Source organism: Dermochelys coriacea, chromosome 21 (genome assembly GCF_009764565.3).
Source record: "Dermochelys coriacea isolate rDerCor1 chromosome 21, rDerCor1.pri.v4, whole genome shotgun sequence".
Taxonomy (NCBI): domain Eukaryota; kingdom Metazoa; phylum Chordata; order Testudines; family Dermochelyidae; genus Dermochelys; species Dermochelys coriacea.
In genome coordinates, this window is record NC_050088.1 from 1843938 (window position 1) to 1861420 (window position 17483).

Genomic DNA, 17483 nt, shown 5'->3' on the forward strand with positions numbered 1-17483 from the left:
GAATGAGCCTGTTTCTTGTGAATGTAATTGTTTGCAATTAAAGATCAGTGTCTCATTTTCATCTCCTCCCTGTCAGGCAATTAGCTGCATCCCTTCTCGCACGGCTCTGTACATCCATTTCGCTCTCCTTTTGGCTGGCAATGAAGCAGAGCACACAGCGACTGAGGAGTATCGAGCAGTGGAGCAGGTGAAGGGGAAAGCTGCCAGCTCTCACCGGACTCACTGCTTGGCAAATGTTATTGCTGAGTAATGTCATCACCTTTCTATGCATGAAAAGGCTTATTATAAGTGCATAAACAAACCAGCTGGGCAGGACTCTCCAAGAAAAGCAGCAGATTCACTGGACGGTCCAGCATGGCTGGGAACATGCCAATCTCTTGGGGGATGGTTACAGGTGAGCCATTACTGAGAAAAAGCTGGAGCAGAGCCAGAGCAAGGGTTTCTGTGTCAAAGCAGCAGCAGCACTTCCCCCAGGTGACGAAGGTTCTATTGTTCCACTTGTTAATTAGCCATACCCTGCTCCTCCACCTCTGACCCTGGGCAACTGGCTGTCACCTGGCTGTGGGATCTCGGAGGCCTTGCTCTCATGGACCCAGAGAATTCCAGCCAGCCAGTGATAATGGCATCAGGCTGCCCATTTCACCTCAATGCCCTGTTCTGGCACAGCTTTATCAAACAACCTGCTCGATTTCTCCTTCCACTCCTTGCAGCCATCTCTGCTCCCCCCGTGTGGCCCATTCTGCTCCGGTGCTGACGAAAGGAGCGGGGGGGAGTCTCCATTCACATGAACAGGGCCCGTGTAGTTTAAGGGGCATTTCTCAGGCTGCAGGAGGTGGGTGGTGGGGAGACCACGTGGTTGGCCAGCAGCGCCAGTCAGACCCTGCGCTCACTGAAGGATGGAGGCAGGAGGGGAAGGATCAGTGGTGCTTTGTCATCTCCGGGAGAGATGCACTCTTCCCATGTCACTTTTATCCAGGGTGCTCGGCTGTCCCTGCAGCCTCATTTAATTGAATCTGGGGGCTGTATTTTAACCAGATTTCTGCAGGCTGCAGAGGGCAAATTTGCTCAGGGTGATGAGGCATGACTCACACAGGGCCCCTTCCCACTCCCAACGGGAGACAGTAGCACCTCCCCGCACTGCGGGACAACACTGAGTACATGTGGGGGAGGGCAGAGAGGTACAGACAGAGATTAAGGAGGTAGGAAATTCCCACACTGCTTGCCAGAACTCCCCCAAAATCTGTGCATCACAAAACTAACAAGACAGCATTGATTCAAACACTCTCTCCTGCCTCAAAGTTAACAAAAAGAACTTGTAAGCCTACGTGTAACAGTGCCATCTAGTGAAACCCACCATAACCCTACCTGTGGGAAGCATTACCTAATATTCAGACTGAATTTACGTTTGCCTGATTTTATCCCATTACATTTAGAATGAAGATTAAGCATTGAGAGTAAGTGGTTCAGCATAGGATGAATCTTAATCACTTTGTGCTTAACTATGTTCCATACAGAGATCAGCTATTGAGTGAAGCATAAAAAGCAACATGCTGCATACCCCTGTGAGATAATTACCTTGCAACTAGGTTTCAGAGTAGCAGCCGTGTTAGTCTGTATTCGCAAAAGGAAAAGGAGTACTTGTGGCACCTTAGAGACTAACACATTTATTTGAGCATTAGCTTTCGTGAGCTACAGCTCACTTCATCGGATGCATTTGGTGGAAAATTTTTTTTCCACCAAATGCATCCGATGAAGTGAGCTGTAGCTCACGAAAGCTAATGCTCTAATAAAATTGTTAGTCTCTAACGTGCCACAAGTACTCCTTTTCTTCTTGCAACTAGGTGTCGCTCTTACATAATTGTTTAACATCAGGCTAGTGAAACTCATTCAGAACAAGCTGGCATTTTAACATAGAAACCAATCCTATTAAATCTTAGCTGACTTCTTATTTCAGAAACCCTACATGTAAGCCCAAAGCCCTTCTAGCCGTGCCCAAACAGACTAATAATCAATGGGGAGGAAATTAGCCAAGCAACCTCAAGGATCTAGTCTGATGGAGCAGGAATTAAGGGAAGATGTTTTAGAGAAATATTTCAATTTACTCTCAAGACAAGGGGCCTCATTTGGGCCTCAGTTCAATTTTCCTTTAAAGTCGTCTTAATTGCATGGGTGAGGAAAAGCTGCTTTTTCGCTGTGTTACATAGAAATATCATTGTCAGTACCATTTTCTTACAATTTCTCTTGTCTCCTGTGGTTTTACAGGACTCACTGAAAAGCCGTATTGCCATTCAATGGCTTTGAATGATGATAAGTCTCTCACACTCTGCTTTGGTGTGAACAAAGCTAAGGACCTCAGTGATAGCCCCTTGTTCCTGTGGTCTGTACCCCATGAGAAAAGATCCAGAAATCAAGTACTGAACACAGCTTGCATTTGCATCTTCTAGGGGGCTGGTGCTAATAAACAATAATAATAATAATACTTTATGACCCTCAGATGCAAAGTGATGTAGAAGTGCAAAGTTTTTATGCTGAGATACTGCCAGCTTTAGTGGCAAGTAGCTCCCTGCTGAAATCAATGGATCACTGGGATAGCTCGCAGCAGCAGGTAGCATGGAATAGGCATCACAGTGGTAAAATCAGCCCTGTAGCATTTAGAGACATTCATTTGTTAAACCTCACAAGGGGACAAGTTCATTCCTGGTATCTGCCGGTTAGAATATGTGAAGAGAGACCAGGGATGAATGTGACTCAACAGACCTGTCAGGTATGGAAATATTATACCCATTTTCCAGATGCCTAAATTGAGGAACAGACAGTCTAACTGGCATAAGCAATGACTGGAATAGAGCTCAGCTGTCCTGATACCCACCTCTAGTTCTAACCACTGCACCACACTCCTTCCCAGAGTAAGGACTAGAGCCCAGGAGTCCTGACTCCCAGCCTCCTTGCTCTAACCAGTTGGCTAGTATCTACCCTGACTTTTAGATGATAGATGTTTTAGTGCTTTGCTGAACTGGCACCTATATGACTCTGGTAATTAGGAAAACCTGGATAAGGGTTGTCTCTACTTGAGAAATGGGACCAAACTAGCTGCTCCATTCCTTTGGCTGGCTACCAGTGGAAATGTGAACGTGCTGAGACTGGCCATGCCTGCTGCCCACCTGGCTGTTCTCGTGGCCTTTTTACAATGCAGTTTGTTTACAGCAACTGTTTGCTGAATTATTATGCTGCCTGATGCAGCTCCCATTAAATGCTGGGCTCCAGCGCACAGAAAAAATCTGTATGTTCTCCATGTTCTGCTGAGCTACCAGCTCATCCACTCAGAGCAACAGCGAAGCAGCCCCGGTTCCGTTAGAATGCATGTCCTCAGCTGTGTCTGTTTGATTCTGGGGAGATTACATATTATTGAGTTTATTTTTCCAGTAGAAGGCAAATTCTGGTGTTGACCAAATTGTGAGCAGTTACTTTCCAAATAGGAATTCTAGTTAAGGCATATGGAGCTTCAGAACAGCACTCCCTATGCCAGCCCTTCCCGCAGGCCAATAGGTTTTTCTGTGGCAAGCCGACCAAAAGGGATTTCTTGGGTCTTATTGCAGCTAAACTGGGGCACACAGGAAGTTCGAGGAATACAATGAGTCCTATGCTAAGGTGCCATTTACCAGCTGTGCTCTGGAGTGGAACATTTATATATAAGGGTTTTGCAACCAAATAGTGTCTGACTTGTTTTGATAAGCACCTGTTAAAGCAGAGCAGTGACATGAAAGCCAGGAAGGGCTCGCTAACTCTGGGATTTAGACTTTGTCTACACTACCACTTTTGTCAGTAAAACATTTGTGGGTTAGGGGTGTGAAAAAAACATACCCTTGACCGACTTCAGTTTCACTGACAAAAGTGCTGGTGTAGACAGTGCTATGCCGGCAGGAGGGCGTCTACACATGAGACCTTGCAGCAGCAGAGCTGTAGTGGTATATCTGTGCTGCTATAAGGTCCGTAACCTTAATTTAGTTGGGAAATCAGTGTGGTCTTGGACTGGAGCTGGCTCGGTGTATCCTCTGCAGACTCTGGGGGGCCTTGCAGATCAGTTTCCTGTTGCAGGAGAAATCAGTTTGTTTTTTAGCGTAACTGGCTTATTCACACCAGTCCTGGAACAGAGGTGGTCACAAACAGCATGGAGGGAAACCCCACCCCTCAGGAGTCTCAGCCCAACAACAATGCCAGGCTCCAGGGAGCAACTCCACCCACAACAGTGACTAGTTAGGGAGATTGGGACAGAGAACAAACCCCCTTGCTTATTGCAACAGCTCCTGTAAAGAAACCACATCACAAAACTAACATCACAGCATTTCTTCTCACATGCTAATGAAATGGTGTAACAGCCCATCTGGTGACTCCCTCCATAACAATGTTACTCTCTCTCTCTGTATGCTCCTCACCACCCAACCCCTCACAAATGGATGGGTGAAGCCTCCTCTGCTGTCTGTCCCTAGCTGACAGGCACAGCAGCAAACAAAATGCTGGAGCTGCCCTTTGCACACAAGCAGGGACAGCTGCTTGGGGAGTGACTGTGTAATACATGAAAAGAAAAGGAGTACTTGTGGCACCTTAGAGACTAACAAATTTATTAGAGCATAAGCTTTCGTGAGCTACAGCTCACTTCATCGGATGCATTTGGTGGAAAAAACAGAGGGGAGATTTTTTTTTTCCACCAAATGCATCCGATGAAGTGAGCTGTAGCTCACGAAAGCTTATGCTTTAATAAATTTGTTAGTCTCTAAGGTGCCACAAGTACTCCTTTTCTTTTTGTGTAATACATGTCCATGCTGAGGCCGGCACCCACAGTCAGCTGGGAAATGAGGGCTACCCTGGACTGCTGTTTTATTTAGCTCCTAACATTTTAAATGTATCTCAGCTCTGGTGGATAGGGCTGGACTGAGAGCCAGATTCAGCTCTCAGCTACACTGGTGCAGCCGTCCTGGTGTCAGGGGAGGGACAAAGGTGTAAGAGCTCAGAATTTGGAGTCTCAGGGTCTCCTTAACCACAGACCAGTTCCTTGGTCTGTGTATCTCTCTGGGTTCGTCTATTGTACCTCCAGGCTCACTCTCAGGGTCCCTCCACGTTATGGGGAAGGACCTTGCTGCTGCCTGTGTCATACCTGTTTTGACTTAACGGAGGGGTGCTGAGACCACCAGCTCTCTGACCTGCCTAGCATCTGGCTGGCTGGGAAAAGAAAAAGCATTTCTCCTTAAAGTGAGGCTCTGCTTGTACACAGATTGCCTCCACGCTCTGTTCTGGGCTCTCAAGTCCTTCCTCGGGCACATGCCGGAGGTGGCAAATTGCCCCCCTGGCCTGACGTTAACAAGCCATCTTCTTTACAGACTATTTCCTTCCGAATGTTCTCACTGAAAGACTTCTTGTCTTACATCTTAATGAACAAAGTGCCCTGGCTCTCCTGGTGCTAATGCTGCTGGTAAGTGCTTGGCTGACCCCTCTCCTACTCCTCTCTCTTTGATGTCTGTCTAAGGAGAGTGCGGCGCCTGCAGACAATGAAGTGCTAAAACCCAACCAAGCTTTGAAGTACAATAAAGTGTGTGAAAATGGAATCGATTCGGCAGCCTGATGACTCAGTAATGAGGAGTCAAGTCCCACACAGCAGTGTGTCACCTGTCTGATATCTTCATCGCCTTTATCTGCATGGAGGGAGCGGATCCCCCCCATCACATGGCCTGGTGAATAGTCTCTTCCCACCGAAGACCTGAAGGTTAAGCCCCTGATTGACCTTCACACGTCCCAGCTGTGCAAGTGAAGCTCATCCATGCAGCACTAGCATCTCTGTGGTAGTTGAACTGGTGCCCATTTGTACCTTGGGGCTCTAGACACATTTATACAGGGAGCCACTGGGCAGCTATGGGAGGAGAAGGGGGGAATGTCCTGCCCAGGGAGGAAAGGCCAGGGAGGAAAATTAGACTTTTAAACTTATCCCTTACTTTGTTGCCAGGTCTGGTGGAAAATAATATCTACGTAACAGGGAGTCAAAAGCCAGCGTCGGGACACCACAGTCACTAAGAAGGGCCCCTGGTGAGGTATGGAAGCCATCCTAAGTGCCCTGCTGTACAGCAGGGTCGTGTCAATGTTCATTCTTGGGAGCCATGCCCTGTCCCAGGTGATGGGCAGGCAGAGGGGAATGAAATAATCAAAAGAGCACAGGTGCCTCCTGTAAACTTCCCATGGCATTCTGGAGCAGGTCCCCCAGCTTATTTGTCATCCTAGTGTATTTACTGCTCTCTATCTGGCTTCTGCTCACATTAGACAAGTCACAGCCTCTTGTTTCCCACTCAGCCTCAGCAGAATGTGTTCAGCAGACCCTGACCTGACAAAAATAAAATGTTCAGTCTTTATCCCTGTTTGCTGAGCCCAGCCCCTGTGCTGTCTCGGCAGCTGTGGCTGTTGCCAGACTGGCAGTGTTTGGGGGCATCTCTGCATTTCTTGTCCCAGTTTCTAGAGGGAAAGCTCTATAATGGAGCACGATTTTTCCCAGCTTCACAAGGTCATTGTGGTCTCTGGAAGAGTTATTAGCAGAGGTCTGAATGGGAAATCATCAGGATTGGGAATAATAAATCCCTGAAGATGTACCAGGGAATTGTGCTGGCTCAGCTACTCAGGGAGATGGGGACCTTTCTAATCTTAGGCTGGGCTCACATATTGCTAACTCCCAAGGAGGATAAGGAGAATCTGGGTCATTGGAAAGCTACTTAAGAGCCCTAATCATGAATAATAATTGCTTCAGTGCTCTTTGATTCTGTGGAAATTAAGGGTAAAGCTCACCCCCATGCAGAGGTCTATGCACCACTCAGGTCATATTGTGAGGGCTTAATTGGTGCATAAGTCTCTGCACAGAGGTGATTTTACCTTAGAGAGGGATTCCGGGATGGGCAACCCAGCCACCCCCAATCCAACAAGCTAAACTGGAATCCAAAGCAGTTGAAGTTCCATTAATTGATGGGGTGGTTTCACACAGCTGCCTGAAGACCTGGCATATCCACACGCAGCCAAACAACAGAGTGAATGGCAAAGTGACAGCTTTCCCTGCTGCTGCCAGTTAAGTAGCAGCCTAAGAGAATGATTCTGTGTGTGTGTGTGTGTGTGTATGAGAGAGAGAGAGGTGTGTTTGTGGGGTAGGGAGCACCTGGACAGGCTTTCTGGTTCTTTGAAAGATGGTGATGGTGTAGGGTGAAAAAAGCAGTCACTGGGCCCAGCACAAGGGTAACTGAGTGGAATAGAATGGCCTGTGTCAGATGGTGTTTGGTGTTTAGCTCTATGAATCTAGGCAGAATAGCTTCGTTAGGGCTGAGTCTTGCTTTTTGGGGTGCAAATTCAACTGGGCATCGCCTGGGTAATATTGACATTCAAGTTTTTGATCATTGGAGTGCCTCTCTGCCAGGTGGGATGAGGGCTCTACGAGTAGGGGATGAAAACAAACATGAACACTCGAGATGAGATCTCGCTCTATGGATGATTCATCTTTAGAAGTGACGGGGAGTCAGAGTGCCAGTGCTAGGACCATGTGCAATTTCCCACAGATGAATGCAGAGGAAGAAAAAAATCCTTTGTACTGAAAATCCTCTTCCCTCTCTACTGGTGCCCGAAAATGCATCCTGGCCAGCACCTAAGCCAGGACCATAGACACCCGAGCCCCTGACCCTACAGTCACCACCTCCCTGCATACAGGCAGGGGAAGACCTGGGGCCGGGTGCTGGGAATGTGTGCTTCTCATTCCGCCTGAGGCAGTGTTCAGTCTGATGCTGCAGCCATTTGCCTTACTCCCGTCTTCCCTCTGTGGAGTTACACATACTGGAATAGCAGGGCCTCCAGGATGGGTGGTTCCTGCAGCTGGCTGAGGGGTAGCTGACTGGCCCTTGGCAAGCAGTTTGTTTTATAGCCTGTGTGGCTTCGAGTCTGGGGTGGAGTTAGCTAGGTGTGTCGATCAGGCCAAACCTGGGTGCAAGTGAAGTTGATTCGTGACTGGTTGGTCCTTTGGAGTGATGATGTGGGTCCCTGGTCTCCCCTATGCTCCAGCTTTGCTGTTAAATGGCAAATCAAGCACCCATGTGCCAGCTGTACCCGCTGTGCACCAATCACTGATCCAGGTGAAGCACACCCTGCACTCCTGTGCACACAGTTGCTGGCTCTGTATTTATTTTTCACAGATTCTTGGCACAGGCTCTGCTTGGCAGCATTGCCATGGCTCTGATAAATGGCACACTGCAGTCTGCAGCGCCGTGGCAGGCCTGACCTTCTCTCAGTGTAATTCAATGTGATCCATCCCTCTGAGGGCTAGGGTTAGATCAGGAAGCACACGAAAGCTTATGCTTAGATAAATGTGTTAGTCTCTAAGGTGCCACAAGTCCTCCTTTTCTTTTTGCAAATACAGACTAACATGGCTGCTACTCTGAAACCTGTTAGATATGCTTGTTTATTTAAGATCCACAGTGCATTGTGGGAAGGGATGGATGGTCACTGGACACAGAGCTTGGCATCCCCCAGTAGCCAGGACTTGGGGTGTTGGCTTTGACTGGATGCTAATCGCTGGGGTGCATGAGAAACATCCCTCTGCTTAACTGCGGGTACAAGATGGGTGCTGGGCAAGCTTCCTCCAACACCGTGCCTGCCCCTTTGCCAATGTGCCTCTGCTGCAAGTGGGGAAATGGAGCTGGGGCTGTGTGACCCATTCAGTCCTTGGCTCTCTCTCTGGTCCCAACGAGTAGGTCGATTGCCAGGGTGGATTTCCGGCATGTGGACACTGTTGGGGGACACTGGACTGGGATCCAGCAAGATGTTCTGTGTCTGGCACCAAACAGCCATTGGTGGATTTTTCAGGCTCTCCCTGAAATGCGTTGGAGTCTTTAAAGCATGTTTAGTTTCCTCCCAAGGCTGGGGGTTTGCTCTACGTGTGCAGGTCAGTTTGGAGGCATGGGGAGACAGTAAGGGGATGTCAGAGAAGCAGAGAGGAATCTACAGAAAACATGGATGTGTTTGCCCAGCTTCCCTGCCCAGCCCCAGGGCTTTCCCCGGAAAGTCGCCTGGTGCAATCCCTTATGCAGCACCGCTCCCAGCTGCATGGAGATGGGGCTGAGTGCGTTAGCAGCATTGCCCCTACTGCCGAGAGTGGAAGTGGGGATGGTGCTATGCACGTGGAAACGTGTCATTGTGCAGCAAAACGTCTTCAAGAGCATCTGTGCCAGGCTGTGCCTGTTGCCCTGGTGGTATCCAAGTGTGGTAAGAGCGAGGCATGCACCCTAGGGATGAAAGGCTGCCATTGAAGGGCTAGTGTTAACCTTTCTGGGAGCTGCCTGGTGCTCCTGCCCCACGGGGACCCCATGTGCCACCTTCCTGCTCGCAGCACTGGCTGGCCAGCGGGCAGAGGTGTCTCCTCCTATGTGACAGGGGTTGGGGCATGTTGTCCCCACTTCACTCCCAGCTCCTGCTGGAATGAGAGGCTGGGGCAACAGAACTCTGCACACAGGCCCCAGCTGGGCTCTTGATGGGAGATTTCCCACACACACCCCTCTTGCCCATGCTTTGCTCACGTGTTCCTTGTGCCAAGGATGGCAAAAAGTCACCAGACTGCCGGTGTGGCAGTGGGCTGCTGGGGAAAGATTGTCTCATGTGACTTCAGTGGTGCTTTGCTATAAGAGAAGGCAAAGCAGCTGGGCAAGCCAGCTCACCCCGCTCCGTGGGGTAGAAGTTGAGGCAAGAGTGACAGCCATTCCGAGACTATCCGCAGTGATTTATTTGAACTCTTAGCCATGTGCCATCAACAGTAATAAGGTCAAGAAAGAAAAATGGATTTCCTAGGTGATATAATAGACTTTCAAACAAATGTATGGATGCAGCTGACCTGAGCTTCCATTAACATTTGATTAACGTCTAAATAATAAACAATGCTTCAGAAACTGACCAGCATTCTCCCCCAAAAGCCAGAGGATCAGTCAACTGCAGATATTAAGATCTATTGATGCGCTTCTTTGCAATACACAGGAAATCCCCCAAATGGAAGGGCAGACCTCAGCTCCAGCTCCACTAGCAATCAGCCACCCCATGCCTTTCAGGGCACTAGTTTTTATAGCCATTCTGGCATGGGAAGGGCATGCGGGAGGCTCCGGGGTTGTGGGTAGCACTCAGAAAAGGCACAGGGGAGAGAGTGAAGCTGGTGTCTGAGAAGACCTGGGGGCAGAGACTGCAGCAGGAAAACACAGCAGTGCCTGTGGACTCCTGGCTCTGACTTGTGCAGGTTCTGGCTAACGCTGGGCCTTGGCCTGATGACTACAAGCTCTGACACACCGTGTCTTTAGTGGTCTCGCACACCAGGCAATGAAAGGGCCTTTGCTGTGGGAGAACTAGCTGCACGGCAGTCATTCCTCTCGATAGCGCCCTTTCCTCCCACACCCAGCCGTTGTGCTTTGTGAATGATGAGCAAGATCCGCCTTCCATACACACTGCCCGCGGGGCCCTTCTCTCTCCCCTGCCCCCATGCAGCACACTAGCTATCCAGCCTTCTGGAGTTTAATCTAGAAGAGGTATGTGTTTAATCACACTGGTGTTTTTAACATGTTATGTTTTATTATATGCACTAGCTCATGCCACATGGCTTTCAAACGCGGCCTGGGAAGAGAGACCATGCATGAGAAACATGAGAGCAAAAGGGGTTAAAACCCACAGGAATTGCTATAAATAATGTACCCAGCTAATTTTAAACTTGTTACACTCAGCGGTCCTTGGGCCAGTGAAGAGCAAAGTGACCTAGACACATCTTCTTGATTAATCCTCAGAATAGCCCTGTGAGGCAGGAGCATGCAGTCCCGATATACAGATGGGGAAATCAAGGCACAGAGAGTTGATGCGACTTTCCCCGGGTTGCATGATGAGTCAGGGGCAGAGCTGGGAATAGCACCCAGCAGTCCTGACTCCCACACCTCTTCTCTAACCACTAGAGAACACTGCTCAGTGAAAGGACAAGATTGGAAAGGTGAGACACATGCAATAGGAGTGTGAGCAAATTAATCTGCAGTATCCTTAACGTTCCTGAATACCTCTCTTCCTCCCCACCGGCTAGAGAGGAATGAGCGCTGAAAACTGCAACCAGACAATTGTTTCTTACAGACCTATTGTGGAAGGCACCTGTACAGTTACCCAGCATGTGCATTGGTTTCAATATGGCCCCTGGGCATCACCCTTATTTGCAAGAAGAACTACATCTTTGATGCTAACTCAAATAATGGACGGTGTGATCAAGGTCAAAAAACTCATCAGTTCAGGTCCCAGCCTCTGTGCACACACTGGCATCTCAATGCCATGATTCACATTCGGCAATCTCAGGTGGTTCCCCTTTGGTTTAGAGTAAACTGGGACCTTCAGCCAAGCAGGAGTGCCCAGAGGGAGTCACCCTGACCTGGTGAAGCAGTAAGCAGAGAGCATAGCTAGGGGCATGCCCCAGGAGGTAAGAAAGGAGAATGGGAGCTCAGTTAGTGTTTCCAATCTTCAATGCACAAAAGCAAAAATGCAAACGGTATGAAGGTGCCCAACCTTACTGCCTTCCAAGGGGTTAGACACAGAACTAGCTCCATATGGACTGGCTTCTTTATTCATAACTTGTTCTTGAGCCCAGCACTGGGGGGATGCGGTAAGCCCAGCCCTGAGTGCAGAGATGCTGGTGGAATGCTAAGAACAAAAGAGAATACTGCTTCCTATTGTTGTAAGGACACGGCTGAGCTGCAGAAAGCGCATAGTAGGGGAGGTCAAGACCAGTGTATGCTCATCAGAATTTCATGACATCTTGGGAAATGGGGTGCAACACAGTTTGCATCCTTTCAGCTCCCTCCCCCTCCATGTGGGAAATAGTCATGGTAAAGTAGCCTTCTTGAGAGTCAGTTAAAAGCAAAACAGACTTCTGGCTTAGTTAAGGGTCATTAAAAATCAAACCGAGATACACCAAACAGGCTGAGCGAAAGCTGAGCACAAAGGGGGTTTGCAGAATCCCAGATACTGCAGCTGCATTGAAACCTACTTCAGAATAGCACTACGTGCTGGAGGGGTTTTTATAATTATTCCATTTTCAGGCGCTCCAGCCCCCTAAAATCAATATCCAGGAATTATACTGTTGCTGGAAACATCAGCTCTTGACTGCTTACCTTCAATGTCAGTATTTTATTAGCTAGCATATAATTACCCTGTGGAACTCCCTGCTGCAGGAGATTATTGACAATAATAGATTGTCTAAAAATTTTATTTTAAAATGTTACTACTCACACGAACAACATTTGCAATTACATGAATTCTGCTTTCAGGACCTCACACTGCAAAACCTTCAGTGTGCAAGATGGCAATTTTAGTAGCTGGGGAAAGGAATATGCTCCAATATTACTGTGATAGGTATCCTAGACAGATATTATCCTGCTATGGTCACTGTATTCTCTCACTGTTCCAGTCTGTCCTCAAGACCTCACCTGTGAATCTACAAGAAATTAGCCAGCTAATAATCACTAGGAAGCAGGGATGGTTTATGCAAAGCATACTGGCCATCACCCTGCAGGAATGGTACATCCTCTTCCACGCACCCTCTGCTCATTATTTGTCTTCCACACCAAGCCAGTCAAGCTGCTGCAATTGTGTGCCAAACATTAATGTGCTAAACACAATTACAATGCATCAACCTTTCCAAGGAGCTTCCTGACCAAATACACAAAGATGCACTGGCTGCACAGCCAGAACCTTTGAACATCACATGCTGACCAAAGTGTGCACAGGATCTGAGGGAACAATTGTAAATGTCTATACAATATTGAGAGGCATATCTTACAAGACTGCTCTAGCACAAAGAGAATGTGCTGTAGAAAGCACAGTAAATGGACACCCCGAGACATGGCGTCTGAACTCCAAGCTGCCAGAGCAGATGTGTTGGCTGTCGGTCTGTTGCCAGTCACCTCGTTAGTGTTTACAAAATGGCCTTTGACGTTAATTTCAAATATGTATGAAGAAAACAGAAAATCGATCTTTGTGGAGAGTAGTTTCTTTAAGATTCTGCTTGTGGAACATGAAGGAGTATCTGATGCAAAGCAGTTGGCAGGGTGGCCGTATTGTGAGGTTGGCACAATGAATGTATTTAACAGGGGGGTGAATGCTCAATTCAGAAAGTTAACTAAGTTGTAGTTACCGCTGAAGTGTGCGAGCCTTCGCTATTCCCTGGGGGTAAGCCTGTTCCTCCCACAGTGTGTGCAGCTATCCGGCTCGAGAACTGCAAAGGCCCCTCCGCAAGGCAAAGACCTAACAGCAGGGAATATATTACAAGGAAGACAGGAGTGCCACAGAAAGGGCAGTCGACACCATGCTTCCTTCTGGATGCCCCTGGCTCACAGATGGTGGGGCCTGGACATTTCACCAGGGTGCCTCCATTTCTGGGTGCCCAGCCGGAGATGCCTTAGGTCTGATTTTCAGAGGTGTGAGGACCTGAAGCTCCAATGGACTTAGTTATGGGTACTCAGCACCTTGCACTGGGGATATGGAAACAAACAAACTAAATGGTGGTGATATTTTTTCTGTAGCCTTCATGTGTCACCACCTAGGATGCACTCAGTGCTCTAGGAATGCAGCTTGAGGCCTGCACTTCGCAAGAGTTTGTGCAAAATAACACAGCCTCCCCAAGGAGTGCCATGAGTGATCTCAGCCTCCAGCAAGCTCAAAATGCCAGGGCCAGGTTCAAAGAACAGGGCCAAATGAGTTATATTCTCTCACTGATTTCAGATTGCTGAAGTCAAATCAGCTAAAATAGTGGAGGATTGTAGCAGGTCTGTGAGAAAGAAAGAAAATAACCCATGCTATAAAGTAATTCCTTAAGTTGGAAATTCACCCCAGTGCCAGGCCCAGACACCACTTAAGCCCTCCAGAGAGGCCTTAAGTGAGACTGAAGGATACATCAGCCTTCTGTGGGCCCCATGCAATGGTTGAATTTCACCCCAATGAAAAACAACTGATTCAGTGGGCCATTATTGACCAGAAAGAGTGCTCAGCTTGGAGTGAGCAGCCTTGTGTTAGCTCTTGAGCTGGAGGAACCACGGGGGTCTTTTGATTGCTTTAGTAATCAGGATAAAACATGAACCAAAACAACTCCTCAGTGCAGGTCAAACGGTTAAGGCCTCTGAGCTTTGGCAATAATCGCTTGAAAACCACTGGTGCTGCACAGCATCCATTCTCACCTCATTACAGATTTGCTTATAAATCCTTATACTTTGTAACTTTTACTTTGCCTGTATTGAAATTGTGTCTTGTGGCTGGCTCTGAGGCTCAATGACTACTCCTAATGGAGCTGTAAAAGGGATATAGATATTAGGCCCTGTCACAGCTCAATGTAAGGCTGTGTCAACAAGAATAAGACCACCCATTAGTTCAGACCTCAGTTCTGTCCTGTCTTAGCAACGAGATCTTATCAGGTTTGATTTTAAGTAGTTAATGAATAGCATACATGTTAGAATAAACCTAAATGCACTTGTGATAACAACAGCCTTTCAGGCTGTATGGGGAGCTAACACACTGTAAATAAAAGGCAAGAAAAGCCATTATCTTGCAATGTCTGGTTCTTACTCAGCCAAAGCACCATGAAATCATTATTTTTAATTATTGGATCTCACCCTAGAATGCCAGCCTTAATAATTATTTATAATGATTTGTGAGTGCACATTACAGTTTCGTAGACAGTTCAAGTTGTCACAGGCAGCTGCAGCCAGGTTTGGTTTCTTTTTGCTGGGCACTTATTTCTCCCCAAGCTATCTCACTGGCTGACTTTATTGTTAGACTGACTCAAAGGCCTTTGTTTGGTGAGGAAAAGCTCTAGTATCTTTTGATTCTGTTACTTAACGATCCCTGGGATTCACCCCAGGGGTTCTTAGAGCAGCCACTTTGGGCCAAGCTGTGTTGAGATGGGGTATTCAGGCTGTGGTAGCAATCTGAAAAATAAAAAATGGTCCCTAAGGACAAATGGAAGGACAGTGGGACCTCCAGCAAGGAGGGGGAAGGTTTCACTGAATAGTTAGTATAGCTGAGCTGGATTCATTTTTTCCAAAGCCTTTTTGGATCCATACTCAGGGCTCTCCAAGTCTCATATATTCTGAGGTGGAGTTAACTTCCATTTGTCTTTGGGCTAATTCAAAACGCCAGCCAATAGCACATGAGCGAGTCTAAGTAAGTGGTCACAGCAGCGGTGTCTGTAAAACTGACCACCCCTCTGAAAGTCAGACAGCTTTCTTCCTCCCGCCCTGGTGAATTCCACTGATTTTGATTATTGGGTTCATATTTGATCAAAACTTAGTGTTTATTTATTTTTAAAGGTCAGTGGTGTTTTCCTCAGGGGAATTCATTTGAAAGAAGCTCTTCTTTCTTTCTTTTTTTCTTTCTTTCTCTCTCTCTTTCTTTTGGTTATTAAATGGCAAAATGTTATCAGACCCTAAACTGAAGAATAGAGCTTCAAACATAAAAGTATGTTTTATGAAAAAAAATAAAATAATTTTCTTGACATCTTTTGCAATGAAAATTGTATTTTTCTGATTTTTACCTCCTCTCTTCCTTTTCATACTGAAAATGAGAGAAAAAGTAACAAAAACAAACAAATAAACCAAGAAAAACAAAACACCCAACTGAACAAAAAGCAAGACAACTACCTTCTAAATGCATCCGATGAAGTGAGCTGTAGCTCACGAAAGCTTATGCTCTAATAAATTTGTTAGTCTCTAAGGTGCCACAAGTACTCCTTTTCTTTTTGCGAATACAGACTAACACGGCTGCTACTCTGATACCTTCTAAACAATCTCTCAACAAAACAAATGAATAAACATCCCTAACAAAACAAAAATATTTCATTTGGGGCTTCTGAAAATTGAAAAATATGTAAACAATTTCAGGGAATTTTTTCATCTAAGTTTGGAATATTTTGAAAAAACACAAAAAATCATTTTTTGGAAAAAGGCCATTTTAATGGGAAAATGTATAAATGAAGATTTTTGACCAGCTCTACTGAAGAATTTGAAACCCACTGTACTGATTCTCCAATAAACCATCATGCAGACAGCTATAAGAATACCAGAAGGAAGAATTCCCAAACTAGGGCAGAATCCCATGCTAGCCTTTAGTTAGTGGAATGTCTTCCCAGTTTCCCTATGCGCTTTTCTTGATGCTTCCTTGAGATGCTCAATCCAGGCTTACACAGTGTTCAGTTTACTCTTTTCCATGCATCCCTTATCAAATCCATTCCACTGTTCTTGGTCCATCAGATGTGATTTAGCCTAATTTGCTTTCTCATTATAGGTGTTAAAATTCTCAGCATTCTGCAGTTTTCAATTTTGCCCCATTACTATATAAAAGTCATATAGAGTGCTTGCACAAACGCCTTGTGTCTAAGGACACTGCAAACACTGGGAGCAGGATGTTCTCCAGATCATTCCTGCCCTTTGCTAATTCCCCAGGGCTATATCCAAAGAGGCTGTCCCATTTCTTTGTTTTAATTGCATTGCTAAAGAGAGACTCATGTTTTATCTCCAGAGATACTCGCCCTGTCTTAGTCATTCTCCAGTAGACATCAAAGTAATTGCAATTTCATTTGATCAATGTTCTTACTTTTTTTTTTTTAAATAGGCTTCCCTGGTCTGCATAAATATTTCTTGTTCTGATGACTCATCCTGTTTGAGACTGAGGACTTTCTCATAGCCATGTTTGATGGATTATTTTATACTCTTTTCCATTACTCTCCAATCAGCTGTGATTGTCACATGCCATGTTTGGCTTTATTCATAGTCACCTCAATAACCTTAACTATCGTTTTGGGTGCTGGCTTAGCCAGGGATATTGTACCTTCATTCTCAACTATCCGTCAGTCTCCTGATTTATCCAACTCTCTGCTGCACCAATTAGCTCCTATTCCCCTTCAGAGTAGGGCAGGATTAACTCACTTTGTCCAACTGGGGCTCCAAGGTTTGACATAAATGTTGTAGTGTTCATTTCCCATTTGGGAGGGACGGGGAAAGAGCCTCTGAGCAATCCCCTGAAAAACAATACAGGGAGCCTGCGAGAGAGCAGATGGGAGCAAATGGTAAAAGAATTCAGAGCCCTCCCCCTTGCCCCAGGCTTTGCTTTTTGACTGAAGGTGGCTCCTTTATATTCTGTGCATAGCACAGGGGTCTTCTAAGCTAAAATGCACATCTTTAAAATAGAGTCATCCCTGGGGATCAGGAAGATTTTAATGACAGGAAAAAAGTCTTGGAAATTCAGACCTGAGATATAGCAAATTGGTCTGTGAGGCCATATGGGATCCCCCGCTCCACTTTGATGCCATCTAGTTCTGAAAGGGAATTTGGCTCGGGTGGAAAGGGCTTCCCTGACAGCCCCAATGGCCAAACTTCTCCACTTGTGCGCAGGGCTTGTTTATCTACATGTTCTCTTCAGGT

At 46.6% G+C, this 17483-nt stretch overlaps 1 long non-coding RNA gene across 1 annotated transcript; it reads left to right on the forward strand.

Moving 5' to 3' along the window:
• Window positions 1-267: 267 nt before the first annotated feature.
• Window positions 268-15559, forward strand: LOC122457165. The gene is made up of 2 exons (XR_006276552.1): window positions 268-394; window positions 5376-15559. It is a non-coding gene; the product is annotated as an uncharacterized LOC122457165 (long non-coding RNA).
• The last annotated feature ends 1924 nt before the right edge of the window (window positions 15560-17483 follow it).